This window comes from Ictidomys tridecemlineatus, chromosome 15 (genome assembly GCF_052094955.1).
Source record: "Ictidomys tridecemlineatus isolate mIctTri1 chromosome 15, mIctTri1.hap1, whole genome shotgun sequence".
Lineage (NCBI taxonomy): Eukaryota > Metazoa > Chordata > Mammalia > Rodentia > Sciuridae > Ictidomys > Ictidomys tridecemlineatus.
In genome coordinates, this window is record NC_135491.1 from 54035184 (window position 1) to 54062102 (window position 26919).

At 49.8% G+C, this 26919-nt stretch overlaps 2 long non-coding RNA genes across 2 annotated transcripts in view; one reads left to right on the plus strand and one right to left on the minus strand.

Moving 5' to 3' along the window:
• Positions 1-8823: 8823 nt before the first annotated feature.
• Positions 8824-26919, minus strand: part of LOC144371069 (uncharacterized) — a 30806-nt gene continuing 12710 nt past the window's right edge. The window contains exon 3 of the long non-coding RNA XR_013431228.1: positions 8824-9115. This is a non-coding gene — a long non-coding RNA (uncharacterized LOC144371069). The remainder of the gene's footprint in view (positions 9116-26919) is intronic.
• On the plus strand, positions 11417-26695 carry LOC144370916 (uncharacterized). Its single transcript, XR_013431006.1, has 7 exons — positions 11417-11839; positions 12763-12845; positions 13069-13192; positions 13579-13692; positions 14372-14485; positions 22176-22317; positions 23870-26695. It is a non-coding gene; the product is annotated as an uncharacterized LOC144370916 (long non-coding RNA).

Here is a 26919-nt window from a genome sequence, read left to right on the forward strand (position 1 = left end):
TAAAATATCTGTATTCTCCCCCCCCACGCCCCCCCGTTAAGTGTTCATAATACAATTTCTGTTTCTTTCTAATCTCCCTTCTACTCACAATCTCATTTGCTTTATACATCAAAATTGAAGACTGAAAATGTATCGACACTCTAATAAACTTCACCCTCTTTATTTTCTCTCCATTAAAAGGGTCAGTTGAAAGAATAAGGAGGGGGATCTCATGAACACACAAAGGAGACCAGCAGACTGAGGAAGGCCGAGGGAGGAGGGCAGGGAAAGGGGGGGTCCCGGGGAGTGAATGGGCCACATCATCTCGGTTCTATTGTGCGCACCTACAAATACGCAACCACAAAGCCCACTATTATGCAAAATTATAATGCACCAATATCAAGAAGTAATTTTGCTAAATTTAAAAGGATCAGTTGATTTTGTAAGCAGGAAATTAAGAGGACTTTGATGCCACACGGCTGGCAGATGGCAGTAGGTCAATATGTCCAGCCCCTGGCCTGGAGTTAATGTTTCTTGGTCCGAATCCCCTCCCAGGTGAGAGGAGCCCTGGGAGGAGACCAAGAGAGGCAAAAGCTGTGCGCGGAGCCTGCTGGACGTGGGTGTGGGTGGTCTAGTTGTCCCCTGTTCAGGGAAGATTCTGGGGACTCACTTGTATCCAGCTCTGCTTCCATGGAGAGCACAGGGCAAGCAGGTACCCCACCCCGCAAAGGTGCTGGGTCAATGAAGACGGTCCACATCCCGACAAGCTACTCTTCTTTGTGCAAACACAGATTTCTGGCTAAAGGCTCCGGAACATCTCTTGCGAAGCAAAATCCTGAATACAGACCACTCCCCAATACGTACAGGAATCCAAAGATCACCCTGTACCCAGGACCTCGGGAAAACCAGAAGCAGTTCTCCTGAGCACGATTTGAGCTCTTGCATCCCCCAGGACAGGGGAAAGGCTAAGCCACCTAGGCCTTTTGTCCTGTGCAACAGACGGAGGTCAGGGGCACTCTGAAGGCCTAGAATCCAGAAAGCTCCAGGGAGACCAGGGGAAGCGCTCAGGCTCCTGGGAAGCCTCGAGATGGCCCACGGCCATGTCCCTCCTGCGAGTTTCCTTCCCTCCCCTTCCTCCTCCTCCTCCTCCTCTTCCTCCCTCAGGGACGTTCCTCTATTCAAGCTTAATTTCTCCTTTTTTCCTTTATTCTTCAATTTTAATCTAGCCTCCTTTCCAACTGACACGTTCTCTGGCACACATCTGGAGGCCCAGGGTGATGATGCGACTCCTGCATCCAAGGCCTCGTGGCCTTTACTCCTGATTTGGTCTCACTCTGTCTCTTCCGTCCAGCTCCACGGTTCATCCTCTCCTTGGTCTGGCTCTTTAGATGGGAAGGCCGGCAACGAGGCCGGGATCACTCTGCTGTGAGGGAAGTCCTGCTCCCTGGGGCAGCCAGGGCCCAGCTGAGCCTCCTACCTACATACTTTAGGCCCAGGTAACCCCGTCATCGGATGGACACTTTCCAAGCCCTTACAGAGCACGGAGGACCCAGGAGCTTGAAGGCTGTGCCAGGGCTGCTCATGGATTCTCCAGCTCCATTCGGAAGCTCCCGTTGTTCCTCCCTTTAGACGGGATGGGTTGAGGGTCCCAGAGTTAGGAAAGTCACCAGAGTTGGTCTATAATGAAGGTCACAGTGCCGCTTTCCAGGAAGCTCAGGGCTCAGCTTAAAGGCCATATCCTCACCCAGGTCTTCCCTGGGCACCTTACATTAAAGGAGGGTCTCCATGATCCCTGAGTTCATCATCCCGCCGCCGTCTCTTTTCTGGCATTAACACAGAGAAAACGGGCTTTTAAAACGAAGTTGACTTGGTGTGTAGTTTATCTGCTTTCTGTGCTGTCCCTCAGCCTGGACCGAAAGGAGAGCTCCGGCAGTGGGGGACACGTGCTGGCCTCACTGGTCCCCCCTCAGTGCCCAGCTGGCAGCGCAGTGCCTTTGCCGAGTAGAGATTTGTTGAATAAATGAATGATTGAATAAATAAAAATAGGCTTTATTGAGGATACCCTGTGTGGTCCTTGAAGGAAGGGCTCTGTAGCAAAAGACAGACAATTTTTAAAGCAAAAGACTGAGATTCTTTGGCCTAAGCTGGCACTGGCCAAGTGTGAAGTGTTTTAAAAATAGGAAAGAAAAAAATAAATAAAAATCATTTAAAAAAATTCCACATGAAATTTAAGAAGTTTTTTAAAAAAAAAGTGGGTGGAATCAATTTTAGCAGGATATTTTATTTAATCCATTCTATCCAAAATATGATCATTTCAACATGTAAATGCTTTTAAGGATTTATTAGTAAGCTATTTGGTCTTCTTTTTTTGTTGTTGTTGTTACTTTCTGTTTAGGGGGAGTCTAATTCTTCAAATTCTTCAAACTCTTGTGTAGGTTTGACCCTTGAGCAATCTCCTTTCTAATCACCAATTATTACCAGGGCTGCCATTTTGGATAGCCCAATTCTGCCCATCTTTTCACCTTAGGATCCTGGAATAAAGAAGGTCAAGGATTGGCCCACGGACACAACCCTGAGGCCTTGATCCTTGAGCTGGGTACTTCCAGATGGCCAGCAGAGCTCTGAGTGCACTACCCAGCTTTCTGTCTCACGGGGTTCCCTCTTGGAGAGTGCCAACAACTGGGGCAGGTCATTCACTCTGTCTAGGACTCAGTTTTCTCATAGGTTCTTCATCATGAAGCAGAACCAACTTATCCTGAGCACTCAGATAACGTGAGATGACCATCGTGTCCTGGGATAACTTGCGTCCCCAGGAAAACTCGGTTAAAATCTGAATCCCTCGTAGCTCAGAACGTAACCTTATTGGAAAGTGGAGTGGCTTCGGCTATATGTTGTTAAGATGGGATCAGACAGAGCAGGGAGAGCTCTTTGTCAGATGTGGTCAGTGTCTTAGAAGAAGAGGGTTGGGGAAGCTGAGACAGAGACACCCGGGGAGAAGATGGGAGAGGTGCAGCTGCCAGCTCAGGGACCCCAAAGGCTAGCTCCCCAAACTAGGAAGAGGGGAGGAAGGTTTCCCCCCAGGGCTCGGGGGCATGGCCCTGCTGGTGGCACATAGCCTCCGGGACTGTGAGCGTGTTTGTCCTCTAGAAGGCTGTGTAAGGCCGCTCAGAGTGTGGTAATTTGTCACAGTGAGCTTGGGACACTAAAACACATAGAGAGAGTTGCCCGGATGCCAAAGTAAATTTGGATTTCAGATAGAAACGAAGAGCAGCAGGTATAACCTCATGCAGTATTGAGCACGTGTGTTTAACTGGCGTCTTGTAGTTTGGTTTGTAAAATCTGGCAACCGTGTCCCAGGAACCTCTTTGCATGGTATCAACCACAGCTTTCAAGAAACATTAGCTGTCCTCAGGATGTCCCCACAACCTGATGGGAAGAGGCAGTGTAGAGATATCTCAGTGGTCTGGAATAAATACTTCCAGTCTACACTCTCAATTGGGAAGCATTTATTTTAACTGGACTGAAATCAGAGCAGCACAGAAACCTGATAAATAAGAACGAAGTTGAATCACCACCCAGGGACAGCCCCGGGAGGACCTCTCTGAGGTCCACAGGGCTCTGAGGCTGCAACCCCATCACGTCTGGGCTGCCCCACACGCATGCCTGGGCGCATGTGTCGGGCTGCGTGTCAGGGCAGGCCCAGCTGCCTTGCAGCACCACCCTGTCGCTGCCGCCTGCTCCCCCTAACTGCTTGTGCGTGCGTGCCGTTCCCAGATACCGGGATCCGCTCCTACTGCTGGAGCCGCAGACTGGCTGTGACAAACTGTCGAATGTTCCAGCCAAGTAGATGTCACTGGTATCTGGGAGATGCGCCCATCATTCTTTCAGTGCACAAATGGGGGCTGTTTCCTTTTCCGTTCCCTCCTTCTCCACGGCTTCCGCCCCAAGCGGTGGGCTTCCTGCCATTCATCCAGGAGATTGCTGCTCTTCCCGAAAGGCCTGCGTGGGGCCTCGGGGTAACACGATCTTAGCAGGCAGAGATAAACCGGCCTGAATATTTTATGATCCTGCCTGTTGGGAAGGGCCGTTCCTGGTGTGCCAAGTTCAGGAAGTTGTTGAAAAGGAGAGAAAAAGACTAAGCAATGAATGTTCCTGGAGCGTGTGTGCACACCACACGTGTATGCGGGAAGGTTATAAATAGCTAATACAATGTATGCAGTGGTCTTACTGAGACTTGATAAATTCTGGTATTGATTGAGAATTGATTAGCCCCACCAATATTTATCGAGAATGTCCTTTCCACCCATGATTTAAAGCTGGCGATCAAGTGGTGACAAGAAAGACAAGACCCTGCCCCTCATGGAGTTGATCTACCAGTGACAGAAGGCAGGTAGTCAATAAGCCAAGCAACCCACTCTTTAAATATTATTATTGGGAAGGAAATAACTAGGATTTTGAGAAAAAAAAATGGGACTAGCAGCAAGATCTACGTTAGGAAGGTATGTCTAGGGCCTTATTAAGAGGAGGGCTGAAATGTGACAAGGAAATAGCCTAGAAAAGTCAGGGTTTGTAACAAGCAGAACTTTAGCCACCTTATTTCAGAAGTCTCTGCAAGAGTTGGGGCTTTGTAAGTGACTTATCCATTGCATGAAATGAAAGAACCCTCTTCTGCGTCTAGATTGGTCCTGGTTAAGTACCACTTTTGGAGGAGATGGGAAAATAGCCACTCAAGGCATTTTCTGTACTTCATGGCTCAAGAGAGGAGCGGCAGTTGGGAATGGCTGGGACTTCGGAGATGATGATGACCGGAACCCAGGCGACGGAGGCCTAACCTATGGTGGAGAAACAAAGGCACCGGAAATAAAAATGTACCAGAGCTGAAACAAATGCGAGAGTCTCTCCCACATGAGGCATGTCAGCTTAGCAGGGAACTGACCATAGGAAACTTCAATTCAGAGAGCCGAAGCTCTCTTGAGTCCCAGAAAGTCACGTGGGACCTAGACAAGGAAACACGCCCCTGACGCTAGATCCCTTTATGTCCCGCGCTCCTCCCAGCAACACACAGGCTCCTACCTGACCTTGAAGGTGAAAGCCACAGTTCATGCCAGTTCGGTCACAGAGGGAGATGGGTGTGGAGTCCCTATGACCAGAGCTTTAGGGTTTCAGGATCCTGTGGAGGACCCCACCTTCCACCCACCACACACAGTTGGTAGGATCCATTCACAGCCTTAGCTTCACCATCAGATGGAGCAGGGACAAAATGTGCTTCCGTCACTTGACAAACTTCTGTTATTTTCTAACAGCTATGCATTGCTCTGAACACTCAGGCGGACAGAGGTAATTCATTAGAAAACTCACTCGCAACTAGCCACTTGGCATCTAATTACACTGAACCATAATTTCCTGGTCGCCTCCCTGGCCCTCGAACTTGACTGTGAGCTTCAGAGGACAGAACCTTATTTATTTTGCTCTGGTTTTTTTTTTTTTTTTTTTTTTTTTTTGCTGCTATCTGAAAATACTATTTGTCACTTAAATAAAAACAATAACAAGAAGAAAAAAAAAACAAGCAAGCAAATGAATTCAAAACCCGTCATGCACAGCCAAGGCATGAATTCATAAATGGAGCCCCAGCTCACAGACATGACTGGGCACACTCCGAAGCACACTGACCCCCGAGAAGCTGAGTGCCTGAGTCACACAAGTGCACATGCTCAGGTTTGGACTGTCTCTTAAGCTGATCCATCCATCACGATGGATCCCTGCACCTCTGCATATTTTGACAAGACCACTCCAGGCTCCTGGCTGGTGTACGTGGTGGCTTCCCAGCCTGGAGTAGAGAAAAGGTGTTAGAGTCCTGTGTTCTGCAACGCTTACTGCTTGTGCCCAGACCAGGTGGTCAGCCGGATCGAATGCAGTCCCCATGCCTGACTCTCTTTTATGAGTCGGAGTTCAACATTGGTCACAAAGGGAGATTTTAATCTATTTAAATACTATCTGCTCTGGGGTCCCAGATGGCGGCGAGGCCAAAGCCAAGGTGTCAAACCATGTGTGGTCCTTAAAGAGCCCTTTATGTTTGTCACAGGAGTTGAGCCTGGGGCCTGGACCCGTTCCAGTCGGTAATTGATAATTCCAACTGGTAATTACGTGCTCTGGGTGGTTTCGGTTGGCGTTCTGCACATCCTGTCCTCCGATGGTGAGAGGTGTTCCCGGGTTTCATGCCAGAGGTGGCTCCATTTCAAGCTCCATAAAGTTTCTAAATACCTTTGGAATGCTGCAGGATGAAAGATGCTATCCTCATTAAATACGTGGGCTTCTCAAAAGAAAACCCATTACTCTCTGATAATGACAATTTTTTTTTCTGGTCCTTATGTTGCCTGTTAAAGGAAAATGTCAATTAATAAAGAATAGACACATCACCCTTTCCAAGAGTTAACCAATTATACCAACCAATGTCAGAAGAGGCTAAACAAATAATCTGCTTGTAAATCTTGGCAGTCAGAACACGTGGCGACGTTCTAGATGGTCCAGATATTTTTCTTCTTTTTTTTTTTTTCACTTTTTGATATATAATTATAAAGACTCTTGGATTGGGACCAGCTCTCCCATCTCCCATCAGCTCTATTTAAGAAGATGTAAACTGTTTTCTGATCTTGTTTGAAGGGACACTGGCCAGGGTTTTGTGATAAGAGCATCAAGAATACCCGTAGAGTTTTCTTGCTGTTTTTTCAAAAGAATTCCCAAACTAACTCCAGATTAAATTGGAATATGGCAGTCACAAGCTTTTTCCAGAGCCATTTGCGAGAATCTGGGATCGAAATGACCACCCCCTTCTAAGTTTCCTTATTTCCTGATAATTACCAGGCCTGATGCAAACACACACTCAAGCTATCATCTATGTGTTTAATTCTTTGTGTAACCAGCATGTGTTGGGGTCAACACAAAGTGACTGGAAACAGCAGTGTTTGATTGTTTCTCAGTCTATGGGTTGCCTGGCCTCAATTGGGTGAATCTGATGCTGGTCCCAAGGTCTCTCAAGTGGTGACAGGCAAAGGGACACTAGAGTTGGGGTCATCTTAGATAAGATCCTAAGATGGCCTCTCTCCCTCTCTATGCTGTCCCAGGCTATTTCTCATCCACCTGGACTCTCCAGCCAAGTAGCTGGATGTCTTAAATGGTGGCTCAAGGCTCCAGAGTGAAAATGTGAAGGTGTTTAGAAGCAGCAGCTGCAGCCTTCTTAAAGGCTGGGCCTGGAGCCAGGGCCGCATTATGTCCTGTCCTCTGCACCCCTTCATTTAGCACGGGGTCAAAAAGAGAACCAACTTGTGTTCACTCTGCTCCTCTCACCCCTGGTGCCACCTCTGCTCTGGCCTGCCCCCCCCCGCCCCCGCCCCCGCCGCAACCCCATTGGCTTCCCACTTTGGGTTTTGATATGATGCTTTCCATTCACAGCATTCACACCTTGACCCTGGTCCTGGCTTTCAACTTTCCTCTTAACTTGAAATCTTATGGGAATTCCTTTGAAAATGAAGTTGAATATCATCCAGTAACTAAATCAAATTGAGAAATGATATAAGTAATATGATTCCTTTTATTTAAAAAAAAACACATAAGGAAATAAGTTTGTGCTTATAGAAAATGGATCGATACATACTAAATGGTGAGCAGAGATTTTCCCTAGGGAATGTTTAGACTTGGGGAAAGGAGTGACAAGATAATATTTTTATTTTATGCTTCTCCAGAGATTCACAAAATTTGCAGTTAATCTGTATTTCTTTTAACTATAAAAATGCATTTAAACACCAAGCCCACATTTAGGAAGCATAGCTATTCTTTGACCATGAATTAGGGCCCATTCTTGGGAGCAATAATTTTTAAAACAACAAGCTATAGCCTTTCCCATAGACCTCGTTGGTTAATTTGGACTCACTCAAGGACGCAGACAAAGACACACACACAAACACACACACACACACACACACACACATGCATGGAGCTGCACACACCACACACCCATCATCAAGCATCACTAAGTAAAACTGTTAGCATGTAGAAAACAGCAGCCAAAGCTTGCACGAGGTTGACAAAATCCAAACTGGCACAGGGAAGTTAATCTCAATGTGAAGTCAAAAGGGCAATAGAAGAGTCCAAAATTTTAAATAAAGTGTGAGACTATGTAAAACAGAAAATCTCCACGTTCATGCATTCCTGCACATAATTTTGTTTGAACAAGACTCTTGAGCTAAACTTAGTGATATTTCAAAACCTTGGAAAAAGTTCATGCATCCATCCTTTCCATCCTAGAGAGGCAGTGTGGGGTGCTTGGAGAATCAGAACTGCCCCCATGACACAGCATCCAGGGGTAGGAAGAGCAATGGAAGTCAGAACACCTACAAGTAACAATTCCACCGTCAGCTGGTACTTGTTGGTGTGTTGGGGACTGTGCTTCTTCGCTGTGGGCTCATCCGCCTTCGTGACAACTACATGAAGTGGGTTCTCTTTGAATCCCCTGATTTTGGATGGGGAAGCAGAGGCGGAGAGCTCAAGTCACTTGCCGAAAGTCTCAGAGCTACTGAGCACTGGAGCCAGGTTTCAAACTGGGGCTCTCTGGAGCGAGAGCCTGGCTCGTGACTACTTGGCAATCCCGTCGGACGCGATGGCCACTGGGGAAAGAAATCGTGCTCTGATGCTTTGTGAGGAGCAAGCACTAAACAGGGGTCAGAAAACGTCCGCAGAATGAAATGGAATTCATATCCAAGACGGCATCTGGGACACACCATGAAACCAGGCGTCCCCCTGTTGTCAACCAACCCTTGGGTATGCCCATGAGTGACCTTGGTGGTTGGACAATCAGGTAGCAAGGCTCACTCTTCTCCAAGTTCCCTCTCTCAGCTCCGTCTGCCCAGGTGAATCTTGCTCTTATTGACATGCTCTATCGGGCATGGACAGGAGGTGGTCAGGGCTCTGTGGTCGGGTGGCTGCAGAGAACTTCCTGCAGGATTTCCCAAAGCTCTCGAACCCTGCCTCCGGAGCCTGCAGTTCCTCCTATTGTCTGAGGGTGGATGCTGTTCTCAAGTCTGAGAGTCTTGGGACGCGTGAAGAGGGTGGGCTGTGTTGATGCCACCCCGAGTGGGAGCCACTGGTGACAAAGACAAAAGAGCATGAGTCAAGGTGTGAGCTTTGTTTGGTTATTTTTAATTATATTTTAGTTTTGCACAGGTGCTATGCAACTCTAAAGGTTCAAGAGGATGCAGAAGCAGAGAGCAGAGCCTCGCCATGCCCTGGTCCGCGGAATCTGTTTCTCTGTCAGCCCTGACAAGCATCAGCTCTATCTCTTCTTGAGGCCCCGTTTCCTCATCTGCAGAGCAGAGATAGCGTGGCACTTCCCTTGTGGTGAGCACCACAGAAGATGAGCACAGTTCTAGAACTTTGGCAGATGCTCAAGAAATGCGAGCACTTCTTGATAATTCTCTAGCATCCCTCTTCCCATCAGGTCTAGTAGGACCACAGAGCTCTCTGTACACCTCAGCCTTATGCCACCCGAGTCTTGTTTTCATACGGCATCTAGGAATAAGTGGTCATCTGGGATACACATTTAACTTTGTGTTTTTGTGCAGGGGTGGATGAGTGTGTCTGCTTGCACCCACAATTGTTATATGCTCGTAACACAGTAGTGACTTCAGTTTCCTTTCCGAGGAACTCCAATGGTTGTGAAACTCAGTAGAGATTAAATAGCTGATGCTCAGCGTTGGCCATGTTGTGGCCCCTCTGCCTTTTGTCTGGCTGTCCTCTGCATCTGGAACAGTGTGTACAGAACATAAGATCCAGTTCTGTGGCTATGGAAAGCTCTCCCCAGGCTCAGCCCTGTCCAGGGCGAAGGGGATGGGGCAGGGTTCAGGGACTCAGCTCACTGCCTCCCCTGTCTGCGTCCCTTGCTCAAGTCCCTCTGAAATGTCACTATCACACAGTGGCAGAACAGTCCAGTGTCTTCACACATGGCCACTCCACCCTCCCCTCCCTTGTGGCTGACTTGACAAAACAGGTGCTCGGGAGGTAGCACGGTCCGCTTCAGAGAACCAGCTTCAACCGCCTGGATGCCGTCTAGTGCTCATCTATCAACCCTAGAGCTCCTGGAAGGCCCAGGTGTGCTCACACAGGATGTGAAGGACATAAGGCCTGACCATCCTTCCACCACTGATTCTCCAAGAGTGATTTCCAGATGAGCCTCACCACGCCAGCCGGCCTGGGAACCTCGGCTGGGAACCTGTTAGAAATGCAAATTCTCTGGCCCCACCCCAGATCCACAGAATCAGAAATGCCACCATGGGGCTCTGCTCCCCGAGTTTTCATGATGATAGGTGCTCAGATCTGAGAGCCACTCCGAGGCTCTTGCTGAGTCCCGCCTTGCCCACCGAGTCCTGCCCGGAGGAACTTCTCCCCAGGACCTCCGCGTGTTGCACCTGCCCTCCTCTTGGCCCCCATGCTCCCGTCTCTCCCCCGTCTCAGCCCACTTGGATTCTGTACATCACTCAGGAGTTCTTCCCTCCAGGAAGCTCTGCCCCCCACCCCCTATGTCACTGTTCCCGAGCCCTCGGGGCTTTCTTTTGCCCTTTTAAGGCCTATGGCTGCCATTTCAGCTCATCCAGGTCGCAGACCGAGCTGTGTCTGTGGACAAGGCTCTTTTCAATCTTGTCCCCAAGCATGAATAGCTGAGCAGTAAGTGTGGTGCTAGTTTCTGACATGCAACCCCAAAGTGTCACCATTCTTGTTCTTCAGACACTCTTCCTCCCGTCCTCTTTCTCGTCTCCATAGACATCAGGGCACACACACCTCTCCCTGCTGTGACCCCTGTGGCACTCAGGATCTGACTAGGATCACAGTGAAGAACCATCTCTAATCGGGACAGGGTGCTTCTCCTATTTGAAGCCTGTGCCCCAGCCCAGGTTCTCAACATCAGAGAGCTAAGCCAACCGGTGACTTTTTTTTTAAGTGCTGGGGATCAAGCCCAGGGCCTTGGGCATGCTCGGCAAACCCACTACCACTGAGCTACATCCACGTCCCAATGATTTTCTTAATAATATTTTTTTCAACATTCCTCTATGAGCACTGGGTAAATGAATGTCAAACCTGGGGGAGATGATGGGACTACACCACATCTAAAAGTCCAGCACACTGCATTATTAATCATTGACTTTCTCATGTGGAAAGGGAACCAGATTTTATGGGAAGAAGCACTTCCATTGTGCTTTTTAAAACTGAGAGATACAGAAGAAAATTCAAGTTTACATCTATGTATCACTAGAGAGAGGGTGAAAATAAAGGGGAGTGTAAGGAAATGTGACCTTGGGTAAGTTCTCCTTGAAATAGACACAAGAAGCAGTCCCTGGGTTCACATTAGGAGTGGGCAAAAGGTTCCAACGGACTGACCGAATGTCAGAGGAGTTACACTATGGACAGGCATTGTGTGCTAACATCCGGGCTCTGCACCATGAGTGCCAGGGAAGGGTTAACACCTAGCAAGAGAAGTCAGTAGGAGTCTGAGATGGTGCAGACCATTCTGTGCTGATGAAGGGGAGTGCGGAGTCTGGGGCAGCTTCCTGGAGGAGTAAGTCACTCAGCAGAGTGAGTAGTAAGGGCACAGGTGGGAAGAGCTGAGCAACCCAGACGAGAACTGCTCTTCCTGTGAGGTCCCCATATGGGCATTTCCGTGAGATGCAGAGTACAGAAGGAATTGCTGCCGAAGGCTGATCTGAGGTCCTCTTGCTTCACTCTGCACTTGCCCTTGGCCTGGGAGGAGGCTCCAGCAGGTGCTTCTGGATCCTTGGTGGCTAGCAGAACACCTGCAGGGTTTGTGGACACGCAGGTAGCTTGGCATCCTCCTGCAAGTTTCTGATTCAGTGGTTCTGCAGCATGAGGGTGGGGGGAGACTGAGAACTTCATTTCTACCAAATTTTAGGGTGTTGCTGTCAGTCCAGGGAACCCCACTTTCTATTCCCCTGGTAAAGACATCACGCCCCAGCAGAGAGTGTGGGAGCCAGGGTGGGATTGTGAAATGTGTCCCACTGCTGATCAGAACTGGCACGGGCCTTGGGCCCGCCCTGAAAGTGTGTTCAAGCCCCTCCCCAGAATAACTTGCGCCTGCCAAAGTCAGGCATCCTATAGCAAGGCCCAGGGGGCCCCCGCCCAGCACCCAGAGTTTCACAGCCCTGAGAGCTCACACCTGGCACAAGAGATAGTCTGGGGCCTCGTAAGGCACATCTAGATACCTGGGACTTGGCGCTTCTTGAAAGGAACCTGCTGCCTTAATTATTCCACCCCAGGGAGCAGCTCCAAGAGGAAAGGCCGGGCTAATTAGGAAGCCTCCCCACCCACAACCAGGTTCCAGACGGGGAAGTTCTGGGTTCTAATTGTGCCATTAACTCTGATTAGAGTGTGTGGATCTTCATTCTGGTTGCTGTTAACGTCCTAATCTGAGTCTCTTCATCTTTGAAGTGGGGATGAGGTCGCTTTATTGTTTAGGAATGGATGTCCGTTGCTGCTTATTACATGCTAATTAGTACATGATAAGCACAATTAGAGGGTCGGACATGGCGGCTAACGCCCGCCCAGCCGCAGAGCTGGCCGCCCCCCAGCAAAACCAGTTCCCCAGCTCAGGAGGGAATAATTGGGGAGCAAAACAGTCTTGAAGGGTTTGTTTCCAAGGCCAAGTTCCAGCTGTTGCTCAGGCTTTGCACCTTTTTATACTGTATGTGTGCTTTCTATTTTATTTCTTCCCCCTCCCCAAAGGCGGTGACCAGAACATCTTGTAGTGTACCTTACGTGGACGCCCTGAGCCTGCTGAAGAAAGGGGGCACGGGCCAGTGAAGCAGGTGAGCTCTTGTTTTGCTCCTGTTGGGTTTTCCCGCACTCCTGAGAAATCCTAAACACCTGGTTGCTGGCGCCGCTTCACCCTCTCCATGACCCTGTTCTGAAGACTCTCTCCTCTTCCTCATGGGCAGAATAAGGCTTCTGCCACTCCAGGCTAAAGAACTGCATTCCAGGCAGGAGAAGGAAAAGGGACAGATGGGCTGAGCCCGCTCTGTTTTCTTCCAGGGAGGTTTGTGTTCCTAAGAGGACAACTCTTCTTCGAGAAGGGTTTCCGTTAAACCTCACCAACAATCCTGTTCTAGGGTTACCCCAGCTGCAAGGGGACCCAGGAGAGCAAGCATGTCCCCAGGTAATGAGCACCTTGCTGTTCTGGATGAAATCGGGGCCTGGGTGAAGAAAAGGCAGAGATGGGTCTGGGCTCAGCACCCGCCCTTGTGCACCCCATGGCTGTACTCGGAGGTGGCTGTGTCCCAGCCACACACTAGTGGTTGGCTTGGGGGATCTTGGGCTCCCCTGCCTCCTTCTCCGTGTAATTGCATTGGTCACCCCCACTCCCCCAGAGGCATCGGGAGGCTTGGTGATGTCACAGATGAAGTCCCCCCAGCGTGTCGGGCTCACAGCGTGTGTTCCCTGTGGAGAAGTCATTCTGGGCCTCTTTGCCTGCTGCAGAACCCTGGGGAGCACCTGCCCAGCCTGCAGGCTGAGCCCAGGGCCTGTCCATTTCTTCCCCTGCAGGACTTTGTCATCCCTGTGGACCTCATCCGGAAAGCCTGCAGACACTGTGGCCGCACCGTGGTTTGACCTTTAAGCCCGAGGAGCATAAAACCTTCTAGTGTCTTGTTTTTCACGGTCAGAGTCCACGCTGCCATGGCCCTACTCACGTGGGCTGGGCCAGGGCCAATCTACTGTCCCAGAACTAGGAAGGACAGGGACTAATGACCCCAATTGATATGTAACTTGCCCTAATATTGACCCTGGCCTGTGGTTAGCGATTCCCATCGCAGGGTAAATGATTGGTCTGATCTGGTTTTACCCCACTTGACCCTTTCATGGTCTGCACCATGGTTTTGGACAACCATAAGGAATTAATTGTCTGGGGCAAACAACTTAGAGCCGAGTTGCTGCTCTTCGGTGGCTGCGGTGGCAAACTCTGCAAAATTTCTTCTGAGTCTTGGAGGCTCTCCTTCATTAAATTTGGCAAAAATAGAAAGTCCCCTGTCAGAGATGTAGCTGATGAAGCTCACCCAGAAAATTACAATAATGATAATAATTGATGCTAACATTAATCAAACACTGAAAAGGAACCTGTTATTCTGATTCCATTGGACTAGAAGCTCTCCCTTATTCCTCAATCACTAAATCCCCAGCACGGGCTCAGCTCTCTACTAGGTACTGCCTGAGGAGGTTCAAACAACATGGCGCCTGGCCTCCGTGGGGAGCAGCCACTCGGGGCTAGGTAGTCAGGGCTGGGAGGGGAGAACACCATTGTTAACAGTGACACCATGATTGCTTGCTTACTCCTTGCTAGGTGCTCAACACCAGAGCTGGGCTGCCTGGCGCTCTGCCTCCTACTACCTCTGCAACCTGGGGCAAGCTGATCAAGCTCCCAGGACTGGGTGGACATAGACCCGTGGCCAGGATGGTGAGTGGACGTGAAGACTGGAAGCACCTAAGCCCTCAATAGTCAGAGCTGGAGGCAGGTAGCCGTGCTGAGGCTTGACAGGTGGATAAGGATCCCCAGGGTGGGGAAGGAAGGAAGCCCTGCAGACAGGACAGGCAGGGCTCACAGGGGCACCAAGGTCAGGAGGCAGGCTGAGTTGGAGGGGCGCACTAACAGCAGGACAACCAGAGGACACTTTTGGAGGGAAGTGAGTGGAGCAGAGACCACTGCGCAGAGGAGGTTCCGCTCTTCTCTGAAGGCAGCGGCAGACGTTAAGAAAGATGAAGCCCAGAAAGGAGCCGCTCTAAGGAAGAAATGGCTCTAGAACCACAGCTGAAGTCCTGCTGAGGCCCATGCTGGAGAGACCTCTTCCTCCTGGTCCTCTTCCTGGGAGGGCAGTAGCTGCCCAGGTGGGCTGCATGGGGCAGTGGTGAGCTTTCCAGGGACCGTCCAATCTCTGAGGACCATGACCTGCCTGGGCACAGTTCACAGCGTGTCCCTGACCACGGAGTGATTTGGGAGGTAAAGTCCCCGGGCTCTGAGGCCCCCCTGAGTGGACTCAGGCTGAAACTGGGAGCTCTGGGCTGAGCCGTTGGCCTGGGGCTCAGTGGTCCCGAGTGCAGGAGAACTTCCACATTTCAGGGCTGGGTCCGCCCCCTGGCCCACGGCGGGGGGGGGTGGGGATGGGGGACCTCGTTGTGCTGCTTCTGTTCTTGGGTACGTGACCAGAGGTGGAGAATGGAAAATGGAGCCCTGGTGGGCCCTGGCCCACCCGCCCAGGAAGGAGGCGGCCTTCGCAGTTTCCCAGATCCCCGTGGGCAGCGACAAAGAAGCTTTTGAGGATAAACAAATACAGAATTGAGAAAATAAGGAAGGAGCTGGCATCTGAAGAATGTGAATATTTAGAAAATGCTGGGGAGTGGAGACAGAGCAGCCTGTTCTGTTGTAGGTCGGGTGCCTGCTGGCTCAGGACAGGGGGACCGCAAGAAAGAAAAAAGGAAGGAGCAAAAGAGCGTGGTGGAGGCAGGGCACCTTCAGGGTGGACATTTCCCACAGGCAAAGTGAGCGCAAGGACGGTGACGACTTAGGGAACAGCACGGAGAGCAGCACCTCTGCAGTTCCACGCCCTGGTCAAGGGCAGGCTGTGGGGCGTCCCCTGCCCTCCGTTCCCACAGCACCAGGGGGATCTAAGCGTCTAGTGTATTGTGACTTTGTCGGCTTCTTGCCCAAGAGATTCTTGGGAGTTCGAACCCTCCGTTTGGGGAGCAGAACAAAGTGGACACCAGAGAATGGCGGTACAGATGACAAAAAAACTGTTACGGGGAAGCTCAGTGGCGGAATGCAGGAGAGGCCTGGATACCACACTCCTGTCCCTTTCACAAAGAACGGCAAATGGCAAGGGACGAATTGTGTGAGCACCAATCTCAAGGCTGCACGTGTTTGATCCTTCACTGAAATGTCCTCGCTCCTCTCTGTTTCTTGCCCCAACTATTTCCACCCGTTCCATGATGCACTCATTCCTCACTGCACAGAGCTGGTTGTACATCTGATAAGCACTGATCGGTTTCACCAGAGCCAGGTTCTCTCCCGTGAACTAGACACGTGCTGTTTCATTTATTCTTGACAGCGGTACAGAATGCAATGGGCAGGTGTCCTTATCGTTGTCCCCCAATCTACAGAGGGGGCAGCAAATTGGCTTCCTATTGCTGCCACATCAAATGGGCACATACTTCGTGGTCTTAAATAGCACCTACTGTCGTCCAGAACTGGGGGTCAGAAGTCCAACCTGGATCTTGCTGAGCTGACGTCAGGGTCAGCTGGGTTGCCTTCCCATGGAAGTTCTAGGGGACACTCTGTTTTTCCCTGCTTCTGGAGGCCACCTGCACTTCATGACACATGACCTTCCCCATCTTCCAATCCAGCAGCCGCAGGTCCAGCCTCCTCCATGGTGGGACTCCCTCCGACACAGACTCCTTTTCTGCCTCCTGTTCCCAAGTTTAAGGATTCTTATAATGACGGTGGACCTGCTTGGAGACTCCAGGATGATTCCCAGAGGTTAAAGTCATCAAATTTACACCTTTAATTCAATCTGCCACCTGGATTCCCTCTAGAGTATTCATGGGTTCTGGGGACTAGGGTGTGGACACCCTTGCCCAGGTGGGTTGGGTGGGGCAGTGGTAAGTTTTCCAGGTTCTACCTACCGCAGATAGTAAAGTGGTTCATTCAAGGCCACAGTCACTGAGTGGCAACCTCAGATTCCAGCCTCAGAGGGTCTCGCTCAGCCTCTGATCTCCAGCTCCTCCCACCCACCCCCTGTGCCAGAACTCAGCTGGGCTCTGGGGACACATCAGAGCAGCGCACTCAGTCTCAGGTTCTGTAGCTGTGACCCCCTTGGCTCTCTTAGAGCAAGGCTGTACATTGTGGACACAAAAAGTTCAAGATCCAAAGGATGAAAATCAACTGAGCTGGAGCGTATGCAGGAAGGAAGCATACTTCTGTGGGAAAATGGAGAGAACATTTAGAGATGTGGGCAAGATGGGTGGGGGGTGTGGAAGAGTGGGCCCTGAAGACTGGAATTAAAGTAATTAAAGTTCACAGGGGACTCTGCCTGGACCCAGTCCCTTTGTGTGGACTTTGACTGTTGACCTCTGCAAAGCCTGAGTGCTGGCACTGTTACTTTCACTTGCTTTGAGTGTGCCCTCGTGCGCACGGTTGTGCCTGCTTTGGAGAGGGACGCTTGCCCCCCACCCGAGAGTCAGCTCCAGGCCTCCATGGCTGCTGCACACAGCTGCGGGCTGTTCTAGGCTGAGGCACTTTCTGGAGTCTTCGGCAGGCCCCATGACAGTACGGTGACAGGCCGAGGGACAGATGGGTAGGCTTGGTCTCGCCCTTCCTGGTTCCTGACCAGGCACCCACTGCTGACTCACCCGGTTAAACTCTGAACTGGGACCAGGGGGTGACTTGTGGACGTTACACTGCCCCAACCTCAGTCTCCCAAGTGTAGACACGGGGCCAGTTCACATGCCGTGCTTGGAGCTGCCCCCAGGTTAGTGGAGAGGAGCAGGAGCCTTTGTTGTGATTGCACCACACACGAGCAAGTCTTATTGCCTGAGCAGTACCCAGCGATGGAGCGGGAGCTTCCTCACGCCCCTGGATGTGTCCAGCTAGGCTGCAGAGAGTGGACCTCGGGAACAAGAGGAACAGCATTCTAACAAAGCACTCGGAAGTCACCCATGCAAACGAGCTCTGTCTCGGGCATGATCGCTCTGTCTTAAGTAACTTGCCCCCTGAACCTGTGGTGCTGTCCTCGATGAGGGCCAGTCTCCACCCTCAAAAGTATTCGTTTTTAATTAAAAATAAATAAATAAATAAAACACCTGCTTCCAACTCGTGTTATGAAGGAGGAGACAGGGGACAAATGTCACGTCGTCAGAATTTTCCTGAATGCCCATAAACTGGCCAAGGAGGATATTCCCGAGATCCCTTTGGAATCCGCAGAAAGTTCTCAAGGAAACCGTGTACTTGGAGACATGATGGGGCCAGACTGTCGGGGCCTGGTCACATTCCCTTGACCTGGCACAATCCTTGCTGCAAAGGTCCCTCCCTCAGACTTAATCCAGGAAAACTCAGAGCTTGAGTTTCCTTCTGAGATCAGGAGGCGGATCTGAGGAATGTGATGTCTCGCAGCCTGATTTCTAATCCAGGCTCTGCGCTTGCTAGCCGGTGACCTCGGGAGGTAACGGAACTTTTTTTTACTCGCCTATGTACCTAGGGGTTCTCAACCAGGAGAGATTTTTTGCACCATCAGGGGACATCTGGCAATGTCTAGAAATGTTATTAATTGGAGATAGGGTAGGGGTCCAGGCCACGGATGCTGCTGAATATTCTACAGTGCCCAAGATAACTCCCAGGACAACGGATGCTCCAGCCCCCAAAGCCAACAGCGCCAAAGGCCAAAGACCTTGGCACACATAGAATAACAGCAGTGCCTGCTGCAGGGGCTGCTCAGTGACACGATCCCCAGAAAACATTGACCATAGCACCTGGAGCGTGTGGGAACAGGTGACATTCGCTGTATTAATGGAGATAGCACTGATCACCCACAGGGTCCTATCTGCATCAACTCCCACCATCCACTTCTGCTCTCCTTGCCCTCACTCTGACACTGAAAACCACTCCTTTTCCAACCACATCTGTCCTGCATGTTCCCAGAGACCTGTGGAGAGAGGAAAGAGGTACACACACAGGTGAGGGCGTGAATGAATCCTTAACGCCCTTGGAAACTCTCAAGCTTTGGCCCACTCTCACAAATTCCCCTTCCCGGGATGAAGGCCAAGCGCCATTATGAGTATTACTAGCTCGACTAAAACCATTGTTGCTCTGTATCTGGCACTTTCTAGACATTAATCTAATAGTTCCTATAACCCAGCAATCAGATCTTACTATTGCTCAGACGGCCAAGGCTCAGAAAATATTAAGGAACTTGGCCCAGATTAAATGGCTCTAGAGCACCAGTGGCCAGATTTAATTCCACACCCACTTGACTCGCTCGGATCCCACAGACCGACTCCGCCTTGGCCACCACCGAACTTGGGTGGAGACAGAGAGGAAGCAGCTGCATCCTGAGCCCTGGAGCTGCTCAACCAGCTAAATGTCTGCCTCCCCTCTGAAGAGTGTCTGTGTGCTTCTCTCAGAGTCTCTGGCACGAAGGAGAGCCATGAGGTACTTAACTGAAGATATTTGTTTCGGGCATTGAGACTGTCTTAATGCCAGGGGTAGTGGCACATGCCAGGAAGTCCCAGCCACTCGGGAGGCTGAGGCAGGAGGATCGTCAGTTTGAGCCCAGCCTCAGCAACTTAGCGAGATCTTGTCTCAAAATTAAAAAAAAAAAAAGAAAGGAAAGGAAAAAGAGGTGGTCTTAAGGAGTTAAACCTCTGAGCCTTCAGGATCATTCTTTCACATGATATTAAAGACTCATTTTCTAGAACACTGACAAGAGTCCCTTTCCCCCTCCCAAGCAACAGAATCTATGTTTTCACAATCCATAATTCAAACCCAATCCTGGGAGAAATGTTTAAATGATAAACATGTTACTTGTGATGTGTGGCTGTTGGATGATACCGCTATTGAGCAGGGAAATTAGAGCCGTGTCAGATGCGGTTTTGAAGGAGATATCTAAGGAAGGCAAAGGCTTGGAAAGAGATTTTTCTTCCTGGGACAAGTGTATAGCCTGTGTTCCTCTTTGCCCGAAGTTTCTTAAAAACACATTGGCCTTTTCCCTTCGTCTCCGACGCGCGTTTCCAAAGCACGCTTATCTATTGAAGATGTCTTGCACCCGGTGGAATTTGATCGGAGACTTCTTGAGTTGGTTCTCCGGTCCGTGTTGTTAACCCTTTCGCTGTGGTCACCATGATGGGACCAGAATGGTGACGGGATCAGGAGGGTGGCATTCTTCACCACAGGTTTCTCAATGGACTCTGATTTTCTCATCTTCTAAAAATCATTATAAACCGAATGTTTTATTGTCACAAAAGGAACAGGCGAATGAGTGGCTTGAAGTTGTCCCTGTGTTCGCAAAATGAATTCCTGGACGTGAAACAAGTTCACAGAAATTCCCCATCCCAACAGCCAGACTGGCTGCTTCTGTGTCTCCTGGTTTTAGAGCCCCACTCTCCACTCTCGGAGGTGTGGTGAACAGACCAGTACCATGCACATCGCCTCGAAGCTTCTCAGAAATCGACCTGACGCCTTAGTATGACTGATGCAAAATTAGCGCTATTCTAGAGGGCCCCGGGGGACCCACATACATGCTCAAATTGGAAAAGTACCAGGTACAAAGTCACTGGATCAGGGGCACACTGCTAGTAACAACGTCAGCCTAGTGGCCCTGTGGCAGGAGACACGGCACATAAACTCCTTTTGAGTCCCAAAGCTAGTGACTTCATAACCACTGAGTAATTTTCTTTGCATATTCGATACAAGACAGGGTCCCTGTCCCTAGGTACTTTCCTATGCAAAAGAGACAGACCACACAGTGGCCCTCTTTAAAAGGACATACTGCAATGTCAGGAGCGTCCTGTGGCTCTGAAGTCCAATATGGGAGCCACAGCCCCACCTGAGTCCTGGAAATGTGAGTCGTGCAACTGGGGAATTTCATTTTATTTCCTTTCCGTTCATGTCAACTTAAATAGCCACAAATGGCTAATGGCCACCATATTGAATAGTGCAGCTACAGAAGACACGAGTGAGGCAGGAGAGTGGGAACTGAGGAGGGCCCGGGGCACTGGGCAGAGGCCAGACCTCCACGGCTCCTTGTTGACCCTGCATTGGTGCCCAACCTGGGGACTCCACAGAGAGGACTCAGGGGTCCCTTTGGCAGACTTAAGCTCACCGCGATCCCTGTCTCTGCCTCATGCCCACTTCCAGCCTTCTCTCAGAGCTGGAGCAAACCTCGACGACTTGGGTTCACGCTTAGAAGTATCCCTTTTTCTCTTTTTCTGCCTAACAAATTCCTGTTCAGGGGCTGGGGATGTGGCTCAAGCGGTAGCACTCTTGCCTGGCATGCATGCAGCCCGGGTTTGATCCTCAGCACCACATACAAAGATGTTGTGTCTGCCGAAAACTAAAATATAAATATTAAAAAAAAATTCTCTCTCTCTCTCTCTCTCTCTCTCTCTCTCTCTCTCTCTCTCTCTCTCTCTCTCCCTCCCCCCTTAAGAAAATTAAAAAAAAAAAAACAACCAAATTCCTGTTCAGACCACATTTAAAGACTATCTTTCAACTATTGTCAACATCACTTCCTTTGTGCTTCCCTCTCCCTCTGCCCTAACTGGGTAGGAGGCAGCATGGCAGAAAGAATGATTAGAAGGGCAGAGCCCGCAGGCCCAGGGCTCTGAGTGTGAATCCCACCCAGCTGGCCACCGGGCAAGCTGCCTGACTATCCACGCTTCAGCTTCCTTGACTGTTGTGCAGAAGGAAAAAAGTGACACTCACATTTACAACGACAGTGATTTCAACACTCATATCCACTTCACCCGCTTAGCTCAGTGACCAGTGCATCACAGCCCCCGAGAAACACCTGGCTATGCTCAGCCTCCCCCGTGCACCTCGATGGGGCCTTATTTTTGATGCCCAATTGTAAAATGATAAGATATAACCTCCATGATTTATCTACACAGCAGGGTGCCAGGCACACTGTGGGTATTTAGTGTGCGTTTGCAGAAGGCACACAGAAGATGGGCAGGGGATGGGCAGGTGGACGGATGAATGGTTAGATGGACAGGTGCTTGGTCACACATGGAGATGCCAGGGAAATGGCCATTCCTCCCAGAGCCGATAGCATTTGAAAGTGAGTGTTAGCTGGGGAGAGAGTCCATCAACAACACAAAACCAAGGAATTCTGAGTATGTCAGAATGCTTCCTACTATGTTTTTTTTCTAGATTTATCTTTCTCAAATCTGTCATCTATCCTACTCATACATTTGCAATGTTTTTATTTTTAATTTTTGAATTTTATTTTTTATGGTTTTTTTTTTAAACTAATGCAAGACATCAAGTTGGTGACAATTTGGGCCAATTGGAGCTCTCACATGCTGCTGGTGGGAGGAAGATGAGGTAGAATGGTGTGGAAGCTGAGGTCTGAGCTACACTGAGTATGTGCCTGTCCCTCCAGCAGTCCAGTCGTTGGCCCTCCAGGCACAAACCCTACAGATGGGTACACACAAAATCACCAAAAGAAGTGAACAGGACCACCCTGGCAGCACTTTACACATGGACACGATCCGGGGCAACCCAAGATCCTCGAGAGAGAACAGGTAACAGCCACAGGCACCCTGCGCAATGGCAACGTGGGAATGGCAGCTTGGGACGACCCGGATGATGACCCCAACACACAAAACAGCTGGGGAAAGAATCCAGGGCCTAGAGAACATACAGGAATCACTCAGGGAAGCTCACAAGTAGAGGCGATTGATCTAAAGTGCTAGGAGCTGCTTCCCTGGGGTACCAGGGTTGGCACGGGGAAGGCTTTGGGGTGCCAAGGACCCCGCATTTCCATCTTTCATCCATGGGTGTGTGCACTCTGTGAATTCATTGAGCTGCATGCTTAGGATTTGAGCACTTTTCTATGTTTATTACACTTCCATAAAACCTACTTAAAAAATCTGCCGTAACGGTTTTTGTGAACTTCTTTTATGAACTCGGGCTAATGGTTGCAAAACGTTCCATCTGGCTAACGGATACTCTACTCTCCCTAACCCTTTCCTGGCTTCCCGTGCTCCCGGTTTTCTAATCACTGTTTTCCCTGAGGCTTTGGTGACTGTGCCCCCATGTGACTGGAGATGTGGACTGAGGTTTATTTCCTCAGGAGAGATCCCAGTAAGTGAAATTCAAAGGGTCTGAGGACCTGGACACTATTCCAAAAGGCATATAAATGGTTACTTTGATCGACATTCTTGCTGCCAGTTTGTTTGTTTGCATGAAATAAGTCCACACTATCAGGGTTCTGAGCAATTCAGACTTTCCGGAGTATTGGATGAGCGTGAACATTTGATCATACCCCACCCACTGCAGTTATCTATCTCTAGAAAAAAAAAAATTATTTTTTCAGAGAAAAACATTCTAAGTGAGAATTCATGCTTCTCGCTTTGAATTCTGTTTCCTCTGGGATGGCTTTTCCAGCATCAAACAAGAAGGAGTCTATGCTTTGGGACCCCATTTCCCAGCTCCAGGAAAAGCCAAACACAGCTGCTAGGTGCCCAGGGTGCTGAGCAGCAAGATCTCCATGCAGAACGCAGGCGATTTCATGCACAAAATGGCTCTTTTGCTCCGTTTGCTGAGCCGAAGTCGAGGTGCTCACTGGAGGCCTGACAGGTCTTTAGCTGTGAGAGCACAAACGTGCCGATACAAGACTTGCAAACTGTTTTGAAGGTTTTGCTTAGTTTTTCAAAAATAATCCTCAGTTCCCAGCTAGCATGAGGCCTGCTGCTGAGGTGGGGAAGGAATTGACAGGATAAATAAGCAAAGGAATCCAAATATATTCTTAGGGTGAATGCCAGCGGACTCTGGGAGCTCCGAGCGGTACTTTGATGGATGTCAAGACACCCAGGGAGCCACAGGCCAGCTGACCTGTTCAGGTGTCACACGCAAAGTGAAGGGACTGATCTAAGACCCACATGTGTGCTTCCTGCTCTCCCGAGGGCAGCTGTGGAGTGGGGTGATCCATGCTGCAGGGTGGAGACCGTGTCCTGATCATTCTTCTGAAAAGGAGGGGAGAGAGCAAAGCCCTTTGGCATATTGGGGCAACTGGCATTCATATTTGCTTCTACGGGAGACCTATTCTTATCTGAGTACCTTTTGGCTCTACAGGTGGTGACGAAGGGGACGCTTCTGTCCTGCAAAAACCAGGCTGATCTGAGTGACCTCACCAAGTGAACGTGATGAGCATGTGGCCTCCATACTGAGTCACTGTTGCAGTGACACTTGTGATAAAAGAAGCCAGTGAATCCTGCTTCATTTTCTTTAAAAAAAAAAAAAAAACATAAGTGATTATGATCTGTGATTAAGACCATAGACCCAATGGGAAGAGCAGGCTCCCCAGACAAAGTCAGGGCCCTGGTCCTTCCTTGGTGGTCCAGATAAAACATAGTGTCTGGAGACCATGCTGGGGACACAGGAAGGGCAGGGTCCCTCTCCTGGAGGAGCTCTGTGGGGTCTGGCAAAACCCCTGCTCCTTCCCCCACATGGGAGCCAATAGTATACCATCAAAATCTCTCAACGATTTTGCTCATAAGTCAAATTTTATTGACTTGAAAGCAAAAGTGATTGTTGAAGAATGTCCATGTATGTATAATGTAAGTGCTTTTCCTCTCAGCTAAAGGGAGCAGGAAACCAGCTCCAGGGCCGTGAATAGCGGAACAGAAACCACAACAAGAATGAGCAACGTAACCTGCACAAAACAGGGGCCGCTGCTGTGAAGAGAAGGACTGGGAGCCACCAGCCTATAGCACCAGGATGCCCACCAGCGTGCAAGGCGAGTGTGGAACTGCACACACACACAGCATGCAACACACACGTAAACATAGGCACATGAACACACACATGTACACATGACACATACAACACACATCCATAACATACACACAAAGGACACACATACACATAATGCAAACACAACAACATAGCACATCTATGCCACACACAACCCACAAAAACCAAATACAACACACATATATGTGCCTGTATGCACAACATGTACACATATGTGCACGCACAAAACATAGCTCACACCCAAACACACATGACATTCATACACATAGGACACACATGCACAAATATGCACACAAACACCTAATATGCACATATCGCACACAACACGCTTACACCTGCATGCACATAGCACATACACATAAGCACTTGTGCACGCATAAACACAACACACTCACACATACATAATACACATACATGTATAGGAGACACATGCATATGCACATATACACAAGCGTACACAATACATCATACACACATATCTGCAAGACACATATACAACAAACACGTTTGCACACATGTATGCACTCTTATTCCGTGTCTCAGCTTCTATTCTTGAATGACCAATGCAACAGGGGACTGAGGACTTTGATGGCCTCTAGGAGAAGAGGGCTCTCTCCTTGGCCAAGGGTGACCTGGAGAACCATTTATGAGTCAAAGAGCAGCAAAGGGAAAGCCCCCGCCCCCAGTTCCTGCAGCCATGTGCCCCTGCTCCTTGAAGCAGGAGTGCAGAGTGGAGCAGGGCAGGCAGAGGGATAGCTGGGAGCCACGGGCAGCCGAGTGGAGAGAGCCACCATTTCACCACAGCCTGATTCAAACCAAGGCACACCTCCAGAGAAGGCCCAGGTGTGTTTACCTTAGGGAATATGGAGCACCGGACTCTCACGGAGGAGAGCCCCGCGAGCAAGAGATGCACCAGCCGGAGTCCCTTGTCATAGCTGGATCACAAGAGCGCCACACAATGCGAGCTAGAGGGTCACATTCACCAGAATCCCGAGTGAAGATGTAGTCCAGGGCAGTGGCTCCCCATTCAGACCCCACATGCGTTGATGGGCGTGAGCACGGGGTGAGAGCCGGCCAGCCTGGAATCTCCTCTTCATTCCTCTCCAGTGTTGGGCTCCCCACGACCTGGGAACCCGCCTTTGTGCTTGCAGGGCCGTGCTCCTCTCTTCCTGGAAAGGCAGGGTGAAGAGTGTGAGGCTGCAGCTACACCCAATGGGTTTGAGTCCTGGCTCCCCGGTTTCCCGGGCAGGTGACCTGCCTTCTCTGTGTTTTTGTGTCCTTGTCTGTGAAGGGAAGGTGCAGACAGTACTTGAACCGTGGGACTGTCGTGAGGCTCCCGTGGGACAGTGTCTAGGATCCACGCAGCATGGTGCCTGGTACCCTGCAGATGCTCAAGACGTGGGAATGACTGTCTTTATCACGAAGGGTTTATCATTATGTGAAGGTGACGCGCTGTGAGGAGGAGCAGAGGTGTCTTCCAAACGCCATCAGCTCTGCAGTTGACGGGCCCGTTCCTGCCGTCTGGCTGTGGGCTTGCTGAGATGTCACGGTGCTGCTTCTAGCTTCCCTGTCTGCAAAATGCAGATGAAAACACCTAGCAAGGCTTCGGGGGACTCCCTGGAGCAGCGTCAACGGAGCTCCTGGCCAGGAGAGGCACTGGGCAGACTCCAGCCTCGTCACCCCTCCCTGCAAACACTCAGCCTCTCGCCTCCAAGCAAGAACAGCCAATTGAGAGGTGTCTTGATTTTAGTTTGTTTTCATTTATTTTTACAACTAAAGAATCCAAAAAACTTGATTAATTCAATATCAGAAAAAAAAAATGGTGATCAAGGGAAATTCTGCAGCAACTGTGTTGATGCCTCCGTTCACAGTGCCTATGGAAGGTTTTATCATTTTTTAAAATCATATTGACCTCATTTTCCTTATAAGCTCAAACTTGTCTTTGGGATAGCTACTTACATAAGAAAGGACCCTGCTACACACACACACATACACACACACACACACACACACACACACACACACACACACCTTTAATATACCTGTTTTTTCATTCATGAAATCTCAGCACTTTAACTCAGTTCTATATGTATTAGGTGCTCCATAAAAGCTTGTTGAATCAATAAAATAACCTCTGAGATTCGCTTTTGGGATGTCCACTTTCTGTCTCCCCATTTTTCTGGCCCTCCGGGTTCCCTGTCACGGTGCAGGGTGGGTTTCCTGCTGGTGTCTGCGGGAGGACTGGTGTGAATGACAAGTGAGCTTGTATCTTTGCCCTGCGCACAGGAAAACACCCAGATTCAGGGGGATTAGTCATGGCTCTGCTGTGTGACCTTGGCCAGTCATTCTTCCTCTCTGGATTTGTTTTT